Source organism: Pteropus vampyrus, unplaced genomic scaffold, assembly GCF_000151845.1.
Source record: "Pteropus vampyrus isolate Shadow unplaced genomic scaffold, Pvam_2.0 Scaffold373, whole genome shotgun sequence".
Lineage (NCBI taxonomy): Eukaryota > Metazoa > Chordata > Mammalia > Chiroptera > Pteropodidae > Pteropus > Pteropus vampyrus.
Window position 1 is genome coordinate 766844 of NW_011889154.1, and position 20267 is coordinate 787110.

General features: G+C 34.6%; 1 protein-coding gene across 16 annotated transcripts in view; it reads right to left on the reverse strand.

The window, feature by feature from the left end:
• DLGAP1 (DLG associated protein 1) overlaps nt 1-20267 on the reverse strand; it is an 822162-nt gene that overhangs the window by 529811 nt on the left and 272084 nt on the right. For 14 of the 16 annotated variants that reach the window (XR_002777128.1, XM_023523037.1, XM_023523034.1 and 11 more), the window contains one exon: nt 146-263. The gene's annotated coding sequence lies outside the window, so the exon portion shown is untranslated. The remainder of the gene's footprint in view (nt 1-145; nt 264-20267) is intronic. The other 2 variants (XM_023523033.1, XM_023523025.1) reach the window with 1 other exon arrangement.

The following is a 20267-nucleotide window of genomic DNA, read 5'->3' on the forward strand; positions in this document are numbered from 1 at the left end:
AGGAAGGAAGGAAGGAAGGAAGGAAGGAAGGAAGGAAGGAAGGAAGGAAGGAAGGAAGGAAAGAAGGAAGAGATTATTTCACATAGGATGGTTGAAGATGAAGCCATAGGGATGTGTTATATAATAGGAAAGGAGATTGTTTTACCTTTGATGATCAATTCTCCATTTTTCTTGCTTCTAAGTAAGGAGAAGATCCAAACTATGCAGTTTTTCTTTTTTTTTTTAAACCCAATATTACTCGTGGCATGTGATGCTCAACTGTTCTGAAACAACAAAATGCAATAATTAGATGCAATAACTAGCTTGAAACAGAAAGATACTTAAGAAGATCTCATAGGAACTACTCTGACAGCCATTAAATTCAATAATCTGAGAAGTTTCACAGAAGATTTACATGGCCGTGTTCTTGCATGATGTTACACTTTGTATTTTATGCTTTCAAGAAAACAAAATCAACCATAAAAATGTAACTGTAATAAATAGATTTGATATTCTAAAATCTACTTTTTTACTATTAACAATTATATCCTCTTTAATCCATTTCCTGTTTGCCCTGAGAATACCCTCTGGCGGTGCTTGCAGCTGCAGCGTTTACCCCAAGATAACTCATGGATTACAGTCCTAAATTTACCCCCAAAGTATGCCACAAAATAGCTCACTTTTATTATTATTTTCACATCCCTCTAGTATATCCATAGTCTTTGGAAACAAATGACATCATTCTATTTATACCATTCTGTTTTTAGTAGTGGTATTTCCTATTACAAAATATAGTAATCTTGATCACTGAAAATGTCAAATCCTAGAAAATGTAGCATTCTATGAGTAATGTTAAATTGATGTCAGCAGCTAGCTACATTTTTTTCCTAAAAAGGAAAGGGGTTAAAAAGCAATAAAATTCAAGCATTAATCACTTGATTTTGTAATATTATACACAATATATCTTATATACACAAAATCGTATTTGCTTCCTGTTTATTATTTGTTTTACCAACATTGCAATTAAGCAACTGTGACTAAAAAAGGGGGTAAAAAATATTGTTCTTTTCAGAGTGGTTCTGACATCACTGGATGACACCAATCATAGCATAATATTCCCAAGCATACTCGTAGAGGCTTGCTATTGCCAAAGCCAAACCATTACCCCTTATAACTAGTGATACTTTCTCAAGAAAGTGATAAAATGGAATTTCTAATTGGGGCTAAACGTATAAGAGAGGTACCTATTCTGATTACATCACTTCATGCTGAGCTGTGACTTTCCTTTCTGAAAGGTCACAAAGAAAAGGAATTGTATTGTGTACAAAAATGATCTGGTATTAAAAGTATAGGAATCAACAGAGTTCTGCTTCTCAGCAAATCAAAATAGTGTAAGAAGAAAATGAGAAAAAAATGTAAATTTAAGTATTAAGCAGAGATATAATGATATTCAGAATTGAGAATACTGGTGTAAATAATTTTTTACCTTCTAATTATTTATGAGTTAAAGTGCCTAAATGAAGGTAGACATTATCATACAGAAGTGGCCAGAAGAGGTGACATCGCTTGCCTAATTTTATTCAGCCAGTAAACACAAAGGCAGAATATGACCTAGAATCTCTGCCTTGAAGTTCAGTCCCTTTAGAAACTCATAACAGTATATTTGTTTCCAAAAAGAATATTGAACATTCACAAAGTTCAGGGCTTATACAATTCTATGCAGAACTTGTTTGAGCAATTTTGAGGCTGGCAATGCTGACAGGTTAAGTATTAGAATGCTGTGGGTGATAAAATATAAGAACAATAATAACAATAATATCATGTATTCTCATAGCACATAAAACATGCTGGGAATATTATGTTTTCACATGTCTGTCATTTGCTCATGTTATAAAGGATAAAAATGAGATTCCATTATCAAACTATCAGGTATAATTATGATTATGAATCCTGGTTTATATATGATTATTACACTAAATATTTTCAATATTCCACTAACAGACAAACTGAAACAAAATTTTTTCCTACGTAGATGAGGAATCAGTTACTCAAAGAGATAATGGAAAATAAATAACTGTTAAAACATGTAGAACTGACCATTGATTTGTTCATAAGTATTTACTGAGAATCTATTTTGTGTTGACATTGTTCTTAATTGACTGTAGAAACAAAATGAAAAGATTATGCAATTTCTGAAAAAGAATTCCAGATATACAATAAGAAATCAGTTTTATTACAACTAGAGTGCTTCCGAAGTTTAGATAATAACTATGTAAAGAAATAACTTAATACTGGGTGGTATCTTAAATGTCATCTAGCTAATGGTTCCCAAATATAGTTGATTATCACCATGGTCTGGAAAGCTGCTGAAAAATTTATAGAATTTCATGCAAGATCTATTAAATCAGAATATTCATGGGTGAAGTCAAGGTGATCTGTATTTAAAAATGCTCCCTAGTTCATTCTCCTGATTCAGCAGGTTGGGAAACCTACTGATTCTTGCCTACTTCTCATTATACAAAAAAGGGAACTGAGCCCAGGGAATTGGCTTGTCCAAGTCATTAGTCTCTTGGTGATAGAACTGAGATTAGAATGCAGAATTCCCAGTTCACTGGAATGTGTTTTTCTTCTCTTTACCCCAAGGTCCCTCTTTTATTTTTCCTTCCTGCTCTTTCCCATCACCAAGTAACCAATATTAAGTCCCTATATCTGGAAAAAAAAAAAAAAAAAGAACAAAGAAAAAACAAACAAACAAACAAAATTCCCAAACCAGAAATCTGAACTTAAGCTGTTTGATTCAATAGTGTGTTGTCCATTATTCCACTGGGTTCTTCTGGAGTCAGCTACTTTGGGGGTGTCTACTCATCGCCTTTCTCTATAATCTGCCTAGTACTCCAAATTCCCCATCCTTCAAAGGTGTCTTCTATCATTTGTCATTGAATCATCATCCCTGGCTATCGTTGATTGGGCCAGGAGAGGTACTTCACCCAAGCAGGTCTTACTTATAATTTGGGACTAGGAGACTGTAGTCTCATTTAGGCGAAAGAGTAGTGGGAGCTTGGTCATCTTGTTCCTTAGAGGCAGAGGAAGTGAACATTTGTAAACTGTGGAGAAAGAGTAAAAGAGACACACATGGAAGGTAGAGCAAGGCCTCTCTAACTTTATGTGCTTCGTGCTCTCATATATTTTTTTTTCCTGTGGCTTCCATGAGTTCTCGTATCCTTATGTGAGGTTCTACTTAAACATTTTTAAAGTTATTTATTTTTAAATTGATATTTTGGCTTAAGCTAGCTCAAGTTGGTTTGTTTCTGTAACTAACACATCTCACATCATTCATTTTATGTGAGTTTCTCTATAAGCCAGTCACCTTAGTTACACTCTTTTAAGAGGTTCATAAAAAAATATTGGCTGAGAGTGTGGTGAGAGAGAAATAGAAACTGTAAATGCCCAGCACTTTATGGAATACCTATATTTTCATGAAGTGCATGCTGTGAAGTGTGATAAAACAGTAAAGGGTCAGATCAGAAGTCTCTTAATCTCAGCTCTAACTCTTACAAGACTTTTGACTTGTGAAAGTTACCTAGCCTCTTTTAGTTTCAATTTTCTTATTTGTAAAATGAAGGTGATGAAGCCTATGGTTACTATGAGAAATAAATGAAATCAGTCAGTCTCTCACTCAGTCACTCAGTCACTCAGTCACTCAGTCACTCACTCACTCACTCACTCACTCACTCACTCACTCACTTCACCATTCCCCAAAGATTTACTGAGCATCCATCATATGCTAGATACTTGGAATAATCAGTGAACATTTCATTTTGGTAAAGATGAATAAACAGAAAATAAACAATAAGCACAGAGAGAGAATAAAGTATAGAGTACTTTCGAAGGTAAAACATACTACAGTTGTAAGAAAAATAGATCAATTTAAGGGGGAGCAGAGCACATGAGTTAGAGGATGTAAGGTATTAAGGGGACCTCATTAAGAAAATGAGATGTGACCAAAAACTTGAAAGATGTGTGGTGATTAGTCATGTGCAAGAGAAGGGTCTTCTGGGCAGAGGGAACCACCAAGGTTACAGTTTTAAGGTGAGAGTGTGCCCAGTTGTTCTTGGAATTACAAAGAAGTGGAAATGGAGTGAAGTGAGAAAGGGGGAGATTAGTAGAAGGAAAAATGGCAGGGCAGTGGAAGGAGCTATGGAGAGGTAGAGGGAGGGATGAATCAAGGGTGGCTGGCCGAAACCTTTTTATCTTTTACTTTAAGAGTAAAATGGGGACCATCACAAGATTCTGAGCTCAGAATTAACATGGCTTATATTTCAACAGGCTCATCCTGGCTGCTGGTTGGGAATAGACCATAGGGAAAGTCAGGATAGAAGCAGGAGGAAAGCTCATCTTTTTTTTTCATATATATATGTATATATACTACCATTTGGGATGACTCTTGAAAACTTTATGCATTGGTTAATGAAATCCAGTAAGTTCCAGGTGTACAATTTAACAGTAAGGCATATATATGTGTATGTATGTATATATATATACACACTGGATTGTGTAGTCCCCTCCCACAGCTAGATTTCTTTCTGTCACCACATATTTGATCCCTTTGACCCCATCTACCTCCCACCTCCCCCCTCCCTCTCTACACTCTGGTAACTACTAGTCTATTGTCCACGTCCATGAGTCTCTGTTTGTTTGTCCTATTCGTTTGTTGGGAAAGCTCATCTTTTTAAAGAGAGATAATGTTGGCTCTGACTCTAGTAGAGCTAGTGAGGAATGGTTAGGACCATGATGGGCTTATTTTGAAGCAAGAGTCAAAAGGATCTCTCTGGGTAGAGAAAGTAAGAAAAGAGGGAGGCAAGGATGATTCCAAGGTTCCTAGCCTAAGCAAGTGAACGAGTGGACCTCCATCATTTGAGATGAGAAAGGCTGTGGCTAAAAATGGCTTTGGGGAGACAGAATGAGTTTAGTTTGGCTGTATTGATTTTGAGATGACAGTGCCAAGTGGGCTTGTCATGCAGGTGGTTGGATTATACAATATTGGAATGTAGGAGAGAAGTCTGGGATGGAATTTGCAATGAAAGCTCCCAGAAGAATTTCTGGCTTAGGATAAGTAACTGATAATCTTATTTTCTCCAATCACAGATGATTATGTAGGGGTTAATCAAAATAATATATATAAATATATAAGTACTTGGTACATAATAGGAACTCAATGTATTTTATTTCCTTTTTGTTTCCTGATTCGAATATTTATTTTTCTATTGACTGTATTATAAGATTGAGTTTTTCTGTGAAAAAAAAAATCAATTTCCCACAAGACAATAAAAATCATACTTTACATTCTGGCAATTCTTTTAAAAATATAGCCAGAACAATCTCATAAAATATTAATAATAGTATTCAATAGAACATAAAATAGGACTGTCAAGTAGCAAGGTGTCAAGTAGCAAGGTAAATTTTGGTTTGTGCATAAACTAAAGGATTTAAAAAGGAAAAATGAAGCAGAACTGAATTCCATGGATCTAAAAGGTCACTCAACTTTTTCCAAATCTTTCTGGATTTTTAGCAACGATTAATAGTCTTTCAGGGTAAAGAAGCAGAAAATGGGAAAGGTGATTGTTCAAACCATAGATCCCAATGTACAGCAGAGAAAATGCATCTGTTTGAAGGCGCACTTGAGAAGCTCTGGAAATTCTGTAAAGAATTCTTTAAAGTCTACAATTATACCTTTAAAATGGGTTTCTTGATTTATAAAAGCCTCTTTAATGGAACAAGTTTTAAACTAGAAACTGTCTAAGTTTGAAGTCTATTTTATAGATGAGGTTAACGAGGACTAGAGAGATGAAAGGTCTTGTCTGAGGCCACAAGTAGCCACTAGATGAGCCAGGACTACTAACCCAGGCCTCTGTACTCTCAGTATAGTTGTCTTCCCACTCAAATAGTTTCTCTTAAATTTTTCACTCAATTACCTCTTTTGCCTAATAAGTGCCATCATTTCTTTGAAATCCCATGTTTTATCTTAAAATTTTGTTCAAATCTTATAGTCCATAAAATATTGTATTTGTTTGAAGACAAAGTTAAACTATCTGCTTCCCAGCCCTCTCACCCCTGCAGATCTTGGAGAAGAATGAATTCTAGAACAAGGTCCGTATTTATTCTGTGACTTTCTGTATGTTTGACATGGCATAGATTTACTTCAAAAAAAATAAAAAAAAGGATTAGTCAATCTCCACTTCCTTTGCAAACCACTTTGCTAATTGATTCTTCATTCGCATATAAGAAACTTCAAGGCAGGGCTGCATGCATTGTGTGCAACCTGGCAGTTGCATAGGGCCTCATGCTCAGAATGGCCTTGTACTTTGTTTAATACTTTATATTTGAACCAGTGTTTTATGAATGAAGTTCCATGGGACAATGGAACAGTGAGGGGGTGAGCAGAGGGTATCTGCACATCATGCATGTCCCCAGCCATCCCTTGCTGTCTCATCTGCATAAGTGTGTGTGATGGTGAATTCTGGTGACCCACGACTCCTGGGAGTTCAGTAAGATTCAATGTGAGAATGAGATTAAGTATTTATGTCCGTGACTGAGTAGGTGAGGAAGCTGACAGTCTCAAGGTCATGCTCTGCTTGAACTTTGCAAGAAGGCAATGGTACTAAGAAACATAGATGACCAAGGGACCCTATGAAGGGGAGCAAAATATGCCACCCCAAAATACGGTACTTTGCCATATTGATTATTTTGAATTGAAAGTACTTAAGAAACAATTGGTTCAAGAAGGACACTCTGATCCTCCTTTGTCTCCCTGAAAGCAGAAGATTAATCTCCCATGGAAAGATATCCTTCCTGTACCAGGAGGGTAGAAGCCATCCCTATCACCAAAGATAGTGAATTTAGGGCTGAGAAGGCTATATAAACAAATCTTTTTTACTTCTTCATCAATTTACTACCCCAAGCTCAAACCCCTTTGTTTTGTAGATTCTTCACAAATTTTTTGTTTTCTTGTCTAAAAGGTATAAAAGCTTCCTGCTTTGGCTAATTCTTTGAGCCTCATATTTTTACGGGGCTCTCATACATAAGAAATTAAATTTGTTTTTCCCTTCATTAATTTATCTTATGTCTTATGAACTTCTGTCCAAAGTTCCTAATTCAAGCCAACCCACCTCAAAAGTCCCTCTGTTTTCTATTTAATTCGATTTCTAAATTAATTTAATTTTAATCTCCCATTTCAGACTCAACTGTCTTCAAGGACAAATACTCAGTTGGGAAAGAGAAAAGTCAGTGATAAAATTAATTTAATTTAAAGTGTGAATAATAGAGATACATGACACTTTTGAGGGATATTTATATTTTAAAGAATCATTTACTTGTTTAATAATTAGACCAACCAATTGTAGGAAAGACAGAATTTTTTTCTGTTCCTACACTTATCATATCTTTATGTCTTGAATTATTCATCTGTATAAGCCCAGTTATGCTGAAAATGATGACATCGAACGAAATAGAAAGGGCAATCTGTAGTTCTTTTTGTCCCACCCTTCCTTACTCATCAGTAAGCCAATTGGAGAGAGTGTTGATAGAATGTGCATGTATCAAGAAGTGAAATAAAAATGGTAAAGTTTTGTGTCATGTTTCCACTGTTGTCGTAAGAATAATAAACATATGCATGATCTATTAAATATATTGCATAATTTTGATAATTCAGCATACAACTTAAATATTCTTATATTTACATTATACAATATAAAGATGAATAATAAAATTAATGCTAATAAACTTTGTTTTTTCTTTGCTTAGAACTAAATTAAAGAGTAAATTTTAAAAAAATTGATAGGTTGAGAGAGAGATGGCAGATGAAAGAAAACAATTTTATATTTTAGTACACTTAACAACTATTTTGCTCTGTTTTTTGAACAAGTGGTCTGCAATTTCATTACTTCCTGGGCCCTGCTAATTATGTAGACATTAACACTCACTCTGTAGTAATGAACTGGCATAGACTCTAGCAAGTACTTTGAGCATTATTAACTTATAGTTTAAATACCATATATAGGAATTTGGAAATGGACTACTGACTTCTGAAAATCCTAATATAATTGCAAACTAAATTAATTATTCTCTGTTTTCCTCATATGTTCTAATGTCTTCTTCTTCCTTTCAAAATAACTCCTTGGACATCTCCAAAGTTCCTAATTCAAGCCAATCCACCTCGGAAGTCCCTCTGTTTTCAATTTAATTTCATTTGATTTCTAATTTAATTTAATTTTAATCTTCCATTTGAGACTCCACTTCCTTCAAGGACAAATAATCAGTTGGGGAAGACAGAAAAGTCAGTGATACAAGTAATTTACTTTAAAATGTGAATAATAGAGATACCTGACACTTTTAAGGGATATTTATATTTTAAAGAATCACTTACTTTTTGACTCTGATCCTAATGTGTAAGAAACAATAATGTTAATGGAGGAAACATTCTATTACTCTCTGCTAAGAAGGCTCCTCTACACAAATCCACTTGAAAAAATGGGTTGTAGCTTATTCGTTAAAAATTGCACCGGATTTTTTTTTAAATGAGGTAATATATGCTCAGATATTACCAAAAATATTTCTAATTAATTGAAAAAGGCTTCACAATCATGAAATATATAGGTTTATTCTCTGTCTCTTTAAAGCTCACCAGAACAACAGCAACAACAACGACAACAACAACAAACCAAATGCACTTTAAAATTGTTGTGCTAGTTGGGAACTTAGCCTTCATTTAATTGTCTTTATTTATTTGACTTGTGTTCTTTCCATCCTGGCTTCGTATCTCAGTGTATCTGCTTTGCAGCTTCAGGAGTTTGGCTAAAAGAACCCTCTGAGTTGAAATTGTAAGGGCAGTGCCCCCATACCAACTTTTTCTACAGACAAGATTGTTTGGGGCTCCCTGGTGAACAGAAAGTGTGTAATGACTCACTGTGACATCATAGTTGTTGCCCTATTACAAAAAGATTGACAATCTATTTATAACTTTTAGAGGACTACTTAGCAGTATCTTTCCCCCCCTTCCTTTTTTAAATTAGTTTCAAGTATACAGTACATTGGTTAGACACCTATATAGTTTGTAAAACGGTCCCCCCCGCCATTGCTCCCTCCCTCCCCTGACCCTCCACCTAGCCAACGTATTAATGCTAACTGCATTCCCTATGCCGTGCTCCCCATTCTCATGACCATCTATCAGCTACTAATTTCTACTTCTTTAATCCTTCACCCCATTCTCCCAGTCCCCCCCAATCTCCTCCCCTCAGTCTATGACCAAATTGTCCACTATATTTGTGAGTCTATTTTTGATTAATTTGTTCTTTTTATTCCTTAGATTCTGCATGTAAGTGAAATCATATAGTGTTTATCTTTGTCTGACTTAAATACCGTCTAGGTCCATCAAAGCAATATGTTTTACTCTGTGTCTTTTAAACCGGAGTGAGTCACTTATAGGCAACATGTAGGGGTCTTGTTTTCCTTTCCATTCATCCATTCTTTTAGAGCACTTAATTCTTTTCCATTTGAGGTACTTGTTGATAGGAATGTAGTTGTTATCATTTTTTATTCCTGGTTTTGATACATGTTTTTTCTTCTTAAAGAAGTCCCTCCAACATTTCCTATAATACTGGCTTAGTGGTGATAAATTCCTTTAGCTTATTTTTGTCTGAGAAGCTCTTTATTTGTCCTTCAACTCTAGATGATAGTTTTGCTGGATAAATTATTCTTGGTTGTAGGTCCTGGGTCTTCATCCTGTTGAATATTTTTTGCCAAGCCTTTCTGTCCTGCATAGTTTCTTTTGAGAATCAGCTGCCAGTTTTATGAGTTTTCCCTTATAAATAACTATCTTTTTTTTCTCTTGCTGCTTTTAATATTCTTTCTTTGTATTTAACCTTTGGCATTTTAATTATGATGTGTCTTGGTGTGGGCCTCTTTGCATCTCTGATTTTTGGAATTCTCTGAGCTTCCTGGCATTTTACGTCGATTTCCTTCACCAGATTAGGGAATTTTTAAATCATTATTTCTTCAAATAGTTGTTCAACATCTTGATTTTCTTCAGTTATGCTGGTCAGATGGATATTTAGACCCTTAATAGTGTCCCATATGCTCCTTAATTTATTTTTATAGTCTTGGCATCTTAACTCTTGCCATTCTGATTATGTGTCCTTGGCTTTCCCATCTTCTAGATAGGGCATTTGATCCTTTTCTTTATTCACTCTGTTCATTCCTTTGCTTTTATTACATTTAATATACTTCTCGTCTCAGACAATGTGTTCTTCATTTCAGACTGGTTCCTTTTTATAATTTCCATTTCCATTTTTATGTTTCTTATCTCTTTGTTGAAGTTCTCACTGAATTTAACCAAAAGTTCATTGAGCATCTTTATAACCAGTTAGATTACTTGACTCCATTACATCTGGATCTCTGTTCTCTTCTCTCATATGGTTTCTGTTTCTTTGTCTTCCCATTTTGGCTGACTTTCCGTGTCTGTTTCTATGTACTAAGCAAAGCTCCTAAATCTCCCGGTTTTATTAGTGTGGATTTGTGAAGCAGGTGTCCAGTGGCACAATCCTGAGAGGGGTTCAGCTACAGGCTAAATTTAGCTCAAGCCTGTGCCCCTCTAGGGCTACCTGTTAAGATTCAGAGGCTGTGCTTATAGTTGCCTCAAAAGGCCATACCAGAAACTGAGGTCAGCTGCCTCCAATGTGAGTCTAGGTGCTGCTCAGCAAGGAGCACCTGACTCACTGAGGATAAACCTGGATGTGGCTTGGTTGGGGCTGCAAGTTGTGGGAGGCAGGATTTCAGGGAATCCTCTGGGCGGAGTGACCTCTATTATCCAGTCTAATGACCTCACCGCAATGCAGGTGTTTTGTCCATGCACTGGGAGGAGGGAGGGCTCAACAGGGAACAATGGATACTGCTAGCACTTCTGAGTCTTGCCTCAGCCCTCACTCCAACAATGTCTCCCTGTAAGTTCCTGTTGCCCCCTGTGCAGCCAACTCATTGCTGGTGCTTGGAGCGAGCAGATCTGTCACCGCGAAAATCCACTCGCAGTTGCGGCCCCTTTAAGAGGCTTCTGCAGATGCAGCAGCCACAGCCTCTGTCTCACTCAGTCACCCCACGTCCTCACCCTGTCCTATCTTCTGCCATTGCAGGGTGCTTTCTTGGATTTCTCCCTAGTTGCATGGCTTGTTCATCAAGATCCCAGGCGATTTTTCCTTGCTGCTGCTCCTCGTTTCCATCATAACTTTGATTTGGTCACCACAGGGATGAACAGAGCCTCTATCGTCTAGGCCATTTTGGTTGCCCCTAGCAGTATCTTTTAATCTATGTGGCAGAAGACTAACAGATTTTTTCCCCCTGGGGTAAGTTTCTAGGTTAAAAGGAAAGTTCATCACCCAAGTTATTAGATTGGAGACACTGTGATATTTATTGTCAATGGCTTAAGTGGGATCTCTCAACATCTTGCATTTGTTTAGCCTTTCCTAAAATCTCAGAGTTTAGTATGTTTACAAGTAGTTTTCTAAAAAACAAACAAAAAACCAAAAGACCACCACCCACTAGACTATCATAATCTATTTGTTCCTACTGAATTCCCATTGTTTCTTTTAATTCCCTAGACTGACAGTCTTCCCACATATCTTTCAATTTCCCCCATTCTGGATGTTCTTAATGAAACATAATAAGAACATCTCCACTTATTGAGTGCTTACTATATGCCAGGCATTTTTCTCAGCATACTACATGGATTGTTGTTATTACCACCATTTTACAGATGAGAAGACTGAGACACAGAGATGTTAAGAAACTGACCAAATTACCAGTGATGGTGAGTGGAGGTACCACAACACAGACATAGGCAGTCTGGTCTCAGCCATCCACTCATCCACTATTTCGCCTCTCAGTGTTTTCCTCAAGCCAAATACACAGATTCATTTTCATTAACTCATTTTCACCTACTTATCTGATTCCTTTATATCAGCCTGTCTGTAAGGCTTTTAAAGCTTACCATGTCCCAGGAACTTTAAATAAATTACTTCACTTAGATATTATCATTATCCTATTTCACAGATGTCAAAATTGAGGGATAAAGAAATTAAATTATTTGGCCAAAATCTCAAAATTTTAAAGTCAGAATTTAAATCTAGTTATTTTTATCATTATCCTACGGCTTACTCTTTACATCGAATTTAGCTTTCCTTGTTCTTAAAAATCAATTTTCTATGCCAAATTATAGAAAAGCCTTTTAAAAAAAAAAAATGTTGGTGATAAGTTTAATTGTTAGAGCCAAATATTTAGTAGCCAGAGACCAAATGCTTAGTTCCAAGCCCAGCTATGCCAGTTGGCAACACTGGTTTCATGGCCACAGTTCCCAGATGCATACTGGTAATCACGAATCAATGAATTATGAAATTTTAAACATGGGCTGTACTTTATCATTCATCAAATCTAATTTCTTCATTTCACAGATAAGAAAGACACAGAGAGGTTATATATGAGATCACACAGCAAATTAGCAGCAGAGCAGGGACACTAATTTAGATTTCTTTATACTAAATCTGGGGTCTTCATCCCATACAACAAAGGAATAGTATACTGGATATTTTTTCCACAGTGTCTTAAAAAATGTGTTTTAAAAAATACATTCAACAAATACCGAGTGGCTAATATATGCCAAACACTGTTCTAGGTGCTAGGGTTAGGGTAGTAAACAAACAAACAAAGTTCTGCCCTCATGGAGCTTTACAACCTGCCATTGTAATGGTAAGATGTATTGAATTTTTTAATGATAAAATGTTGCATGAATTTAATCACTTTAAATTTAATCATTGGCAAAAAAGTGTTGAAGAAGCCCTGGCTTGAAATACGGATGATCCAAAGCTATAATGTCTCCCAGACAGAAGAGCTAATCATTAACCTACTATTCTGTATGTATAACCAAAGCCCAGCTATTATACATAAATAAAGGTGGTGTGGATTTTGTAGTACTAATGGAAAGATAAAGGAGGTAATGCCCTTCTCAGGATCTTAAGGATAAAATATGAGACACATAGATTAAAAGAGACTGTTTTCTTTTCAAATTAAACCTCTTTAAGTAAGTTCTGTAGCATTTTAAACTTACCTTTTACTATGCGACAATTAAAAATTATTCTCTATAGCTGAGAATTATAGCTATAATTAAGTGAATTGTCAGAAATCCCAAAGCCCCAGTTAACTGTCCTGAAATTGATCTATTTGAAGCCTTTTAAAATTATTCATACCTTATTTTGTGTCAACTTGTCCAGGAGCAGAGAAATAACAATAGTAAAATGTAAATTTGCCTCTAAATCAATATACGATATCTTTCTCTTGCCAATAATTATTATAATAAAGTGACAAAATTGAGCTCTTGGTCACAAAGGCTGGCTGCATTTGCTTTTGATCTGACTAGACATAGTCACTCTAAAGATATTTCATAATGGGCAACAAAAAGCTGTGCAGTTTTAAATACTAAGCCTATTCTTTAATTACAATACTTTTGCAATGTCAATGTACACCATTATCTGCAATAACCATAGTTTTTAAAAAATATAGTTATGTTTTGAGCTAATCACAAACTATGCTTTAGTGGCTTCTAAGATAGTTAATGCTTCAGTCTCACTCATACACCTAATAAGTAATATGGCTGATATCATGTCCCCTAAAAACTCTGCTGCTGAGGGATAATACTAAAACATCTTAAGTTCAGCAACAGAAACACATGAGAAGTCAAAATAGAATTTATTGTTACAAATTCATAACCATTTTTACTCATAAGCTTGCATAAATGCTGAACCGAAGATACATCTTCTAATATAAATACACCTACTATTCAGAAGCATATTTTCCTCTATTATGGATTCCTTATTCACTACTTTTGAGGAGAAAATATATAAGAATTAACATTTAAAAAATACCCTGAATGGCAACTGTTGGAGAAAAACCTAAAGGGTTAGCAATTGTAGTTGAACTGCCTTTTATCATTTATACCTACATTCCTCATTGTGCCTTTAGAAGATCCAGTGAGAGAAACATGTTTCAAGTAGCAAAGTTAGCTAATCCACATGAAAGCATGCTACAAAGTGTACAGTGCCCAAAGAAGATAGTTTGTTGTAACTTAATTTCTTTTGTTCCCTCATGGTTCACATTGGGCTATAGAGTCGGTAGAAGTAAATTGTGCACATACTTCCCATTGCCAATGCCATCGCAATAAAATGTCTGCTAACACAGAGGGCAATAATGCTCATTTTTACGGTATTTAGATAAGACAGTCTATTCCAGATGCAAAAACAGTGAACCAAAAGATAGGGAGCCTCTTTTTATTTTCTTTATATCCATCATAGATGGTTGAGTGGGTAGGGCCGTTTCTAGAAAATGCTATGAAGGACACTTATTTTGTCTTTGACACTTTTCTGTGTCCTTTTTCTATACATATCTTTCCCATTTTTTTTTCAAAGTCCGTTATTCAAGTTTGCCTTGATTAAACTCTAATACCTGACAAGTGGCCCAGCCCAGAGAGCCTCTTTAGTCCCTGCTGACCTATGACACTCCTTCATAACTGAGAGATATCCAGAGGCATGGCCATCAAGAGCTCATTCAGCTCCCTTAGGCAGTGCCAGCTGGGGCCAGTAAAAAACCTCAGCAACACCAGATAAACCCAGTGGACCAAAACAACAATGGAAAGGCATTGAAAGATAAAATGCCATTGGAACCATGACCCAAAAAAGTAGGGGAAGACCTGCACATTAAACTTAAACAGTGACTGCCTGCTACTACAAAAGATTTAAACAGGACCCAAGTTCTCCTAACTGAACAAAGAAAATGTCCAGGATACAATAAAAAACCATCTGTCATACGAAAAAACAAAATGAAACAAAACAAAAAAAGAAAGAAAAGGAAAAATCACAACTTACATAAGAAAATCAATTGATGCCAAAATTGAGATGAGTCAGATGGTTGAATTATCTGACAAGGATTTTAAACAGGTATCAAATAACTGTTTGAAAATTACATATTCTTCTAGAACATATGGAAATCTAGAAAATTTCAGCAAATAAATACAAGTTATAAAAAATAACTAAATGGAAATAATAGAATTGAAAAATATAGTAACAGAAATAATAATAAAAGAAAACAACATGGTGGATGGGCCCACAAGAAGAGTAGTGAGGACAGAGGACAGATCAATTGAATTCACTCAATCTGAGTAACAGAGAATAGATAGAATATTTTTTAAATGAACAGAAACTTCAGGGGCCTTTAGGACAGTAACAAAATATTCAGCCTTCATATCACTGGACTCCCAGAAGAAGAGGAGAAAGACAGTGGCCCTGAAAGAATATTCAAATAAATAACAATTGAACACTTCTCAAATTTAGTAAAATACATTTACAGATTCAAGGAGCTGAGAAAATTCCAAATAGGAAAAATCCCAACAATTCACACTAAAACACATTATAATTAAATTTCTAAATATAAAAGATAAAGAAAATATTTGAAGGCATACAGAGAGAAATAAATGTTTTTATAGGAGAACAGCAATTTGAATAATATCAAATTTGTCATTTGCAACCATGGAAGAGAGAAGAAAGTGGCAAAATATTTTTCAAATGATGAAAGAAAAAATCGTTAACTGTAAATTTAATATTCAGCAAAATCATCCTTCAGAAATAGAAATAAGGACATTCTTATACAGAGGAAAATTAAAAGAATTTGTCACTAGCAAACCTAACCTTAAAGGTTGGCTACGGAAATTTCTTTAAATGGAAAGAAGGTAATAAAATTAAAAATCTTGGAGCATAAAGAAAGATGAAACAAGGACAAGAGCAGAAATACAGGTATATACACATTTTTACTTATGAGATTCATAAATCATATTTGATGATTAAAAAAAGAGGCAATTGATACACAGGACAATAATATCTAACAGTGTGGGAGGTAAGGAACCTACACAGAACTGAAATTTCCATATACCGAGGTGGTAAAATGTTGGCACCAGTAGACTGTGATGTGTCGCATGTAGATATTATAATACTTGGAGTAACCACTATGAAAACTATGAAATGAGATAAACCCAAAGCCACTATAGAGAAAATATTTCAAATCATAAATCTGATAAGAGATTAATATCCAGAACATAGAAAGAACTCCTATAATTCAACAATGACAAAAACAAATAACTCAATTAAAAAAATGGGTGAAGGACTTAAATAGACAGTTCTCCAAAGAATATATACCAAAGCCCAATTAGCACATAAAAAGATGATCAACATCACTAGTCATTAGGGAAATGCAAATCAAAACCACATTTTGAAACTGCCTCACACTTATTAGAATGGCAATCATCAAAAAGACAAGAGGTAAGTGTTGGTGAGGATGTGGGGAAGAGAGAACCCTTGTGTAGTTGGTGGGAATGTAAATTAGTGCAACCACTATGGAAATATATATAAATATATATAATGCTGTACATTAGATTCCCAGAACTTATTTATCTTCTAACTGAAAATTTGTACTCTTTGACCAACATCTACCCATTTTTTCCAACTCCCAGCCTCTGGTAATGACCAATCTACTCTTTATCTATGAGTTTGGCTTTTTTAGATTCTATATATAAGTGATAGCATATAGTATTTGTCTTTCTCTGATTTATTTCACTTCGCATAATGCCCTCAAGGTCCATCCATGTTGTTGCAAATGGCGGAACTGCCTTTTTTTTTTGTGGCTGAATAGTATCAATGGAATATGAACAAGTTCTTGGGATATAATGCAGCATAGTTATCACAGTTAATAATACTGCATTATATACTTGCAAATTGCCAAGACAGTAGATCTTAAATATTCTCACCACAAAAAGAAATGGTAATTATGTGACACAATGGAAGTGTTAGCTAAGGCTGTGGTGGTAATCATTTTGCAATATATAAATGTAACAAATCAATACATTGTACTCTTTAAATTTATAAAATGTTACATGTCAATCATATCTCAAAGCTAGAAATAAAATAAAATAAAATGGTGCAGCTGCTGTGGAAAATAGCATGATGGTTCCTCAAAAAAACTAAACATAGAATTACCATATAATACAGCAATTCCACTTCTGGTATATACCCAACGGAACAGAAAGGAGGGACTCTAAGAGATATTTGTACACCCATGTTCACAGCAGCCTTATTCACATAGCCAAAAGGTGGAAACAACCCAAATGTTTATTGACAGATGAATAAATAAACAAAATGTGGTATATAAACAATTGAATATCATTCGCCCTTATTAAATTCTGATGCATGCTATAACATGGATAAAACTAGAAGATGTTATGCTAAGTAAAATAAGCCAGACACAAAATGGCAGCTATTACATGATTCCACTAATATGAGGTTCTTAGTATAAGCAAATCACAGAGAAAGCAAAATAGTTGTTATCAGGGGCTGGGAGAAAGGAATAAAAAGCCTACAGATTGGAAAAGGAGAAATAAAATTGTTTCTATTTGGAGATCATATGATTGTATATATAGAAGATCCCAAGGAATCAAGAAAAAAAAATCTCGTAGAACTAATACGCGATTCCAGAAATTTTGTAGGATATAAGACCAACACACAAAGATCAATCACATCTCTATATAGTAAGAATGAATGTGTGGAAATAAATTAAAAACGCAATGCCATTTAAACCTGTTGCAAAGAAAACGAAATACTTAGGTAAACAATTTAAAAAGCATGTACAGAATCTATATGTTAAAAATGACAAAATACTGATGAAGACATAAAAGAAGATCAAAATAATTGGAAAGATGTACTGTGTTCATGGATTGAACAACTCAACATAGTAAAGATGTCAATTCTCCCCAAATTGATTTATAGGCTTAATGCAATTTCTACGAAAATTTTGGGAAGGTTTTTTTATAGACAGAGAGAAACTTTTTCTAAAATTTATATGGAAAGAAATAGATCCCAGAATAGTGAAAACGACCATGACAAAGAAGAATAAAATATGAGAAATCAAACTACTTATACTAAGATTTAATATATAGATGCAGTAAAGACACTGGTATCAATTCTATGAAAGAGAGTAGAGAACCCCAAAATAGACCTACACAAATATACTCAACAGTCTTTTGGCAAAGGTGCAAAAGCAGCTCAATGGAGGAAGGGATAACATTTCAACAAATAGTGTTGGAGCAATTGGAAATCCACAGGCAAAAAACATAAACTTGACCTAAACTTTACACCTTAAACAGAATGTAACTCAGAAAGGACCATGAGCTCAAATGTAAAATGTAAAACTATAAAACTTTAAGAAAAAAACAAAAATCATTGGGATATAGGACTAAATCGTTTTTAGAGTTGACCCTGTAAAAGACCATACAAGGAAATAAATTGACAAATCAATCATCAAAATTAAAAACTGCTGCTCTGTGAACATTCATGTGTGAAGGATGAAAAGCTGCAGAGCAGTAGAAAATACATAAATTGTGCTTCTAACAAAAAACTAGTATCTGGAATAAAGAACTCCCAAATTCAACAATAATAAAAGAAATCAAATTAGAAAATGTGCAAAAGCCTTGAGTAGACATTTCACCAAAGAGGGTATACAGATGGCAAGTAAGTACATAAAGAGATGTTCAACATCATTGGCCATCAGAGAAATACAAATTAAAATCAAAATATTAATATGCAATATGCACCTATGAGAATGGCTAACATTAATGATAGTAACAAGACCAAATGCTGATGAAGATGCAGAGAAACTGGATCACTCATGCATGTTTGGTGGGAAGGCAAATTGACAGCAACTCTGGAAAACAGTTTGGAAGTTTCTTATACAACTAAATATAAAACTACAATATGACTCAGCAATTGCACATGTATTCTAGAAAAATGAAAACTTATGTTCACACAAAAACTCATACATATGTTTATAGCAACTTCATTCATAATAGCCAAAACCTGGAAAAAGACCAGATGTCCTTCAAGAGGTAAACAGTTAAACGTATATGCAATGGAATACTACCCTGCAATACAAAGGAGTGAACTATTAATACAAGCCAGAACTTAGAGGAATCTCTACAGAATTATATGAGTGGAAAAAGCCGGTCTTAAAAAGTTACATGTCATTTATAAATTATTCCATTTACATTAACATTTTTGAAGTAACAAAATTATTTCTTACTAGAGTTTAGCAATGGGGTGGAAGTGGGAGGCTGGGAGTAGGTAAGTGAGAGGGAGGGTACCTAAGGGAGGTGAATGCGTCTATAAAGGTCTCACAAGGGATCCTTGTGGTGACAGAACTGTTTTTTATCTTGACTGTGAGGGTAGATACATGAACCTAACTAAATATATGTTATAAAATTGTATAGAATTAAGTACACAAACATACATAACCACAAATGAATACAGGTAAAACTGTTGGAATCTTAATAATATTGGTGGATTTTATCAATGTCAACATCCTGGTTGTGATATACTACAGTTTTTCAAACTGTTACTTTGGTGGAAACTGGGCAAAGTGTACATAGTATCTATTATTTATTAAAACTGCATGTGAATCTACAATTATCTCAATAACATTTTCAGTTAACAAACAGTAAGCTTAGTTTAAATTTAAAGTCCAACAGAAATCATAATATTCACAATATGATAACACAAATCAATAGAACAAATTATATTTCCAACATAGTATATACTAAACTCATCATAAAATTACTCTAAGTTTGTGATTTGCATTTTAATTTTTCTTGGATAATATTTTTATTGTGGTAAAACATACAACAAAATCACCATTTCAACAATTCTTAAGTACAAAATTTGTTGTCATTAGGTACATTCATAGTGTTGTACAATCATCACCACTATCCATTTTCAGAATGTTTTCATTATCCCAAACAAAAATTCTGTACCTATTAAATTATAACTCCACATTTTTCCCTCTTTGCCACTTGGTAACCACTATTTTACTTCTGTCTCTAAGAATTTGCCTACTTTAGAAACTTTATATAAGCGGAAATACACAAAATTTGTCCTCTTGTGTCTGGCTTATTTCACTTAGCATAATGTCTTCTAGGTGTATCCATGTTAATAGCATGTGACAGGACTTCATAAGGCTGAATAACTGTATAATTTTTTATTCATTGATCTATCAATAGACATTTGTTTCCATTTCTTGACTACTGTAAGGCTGCTGTGAACATGGGTGTGCAAAGATCTGATTAAGTCTCTGCTTTCGATTCATTTGGGTATATGTTAGAG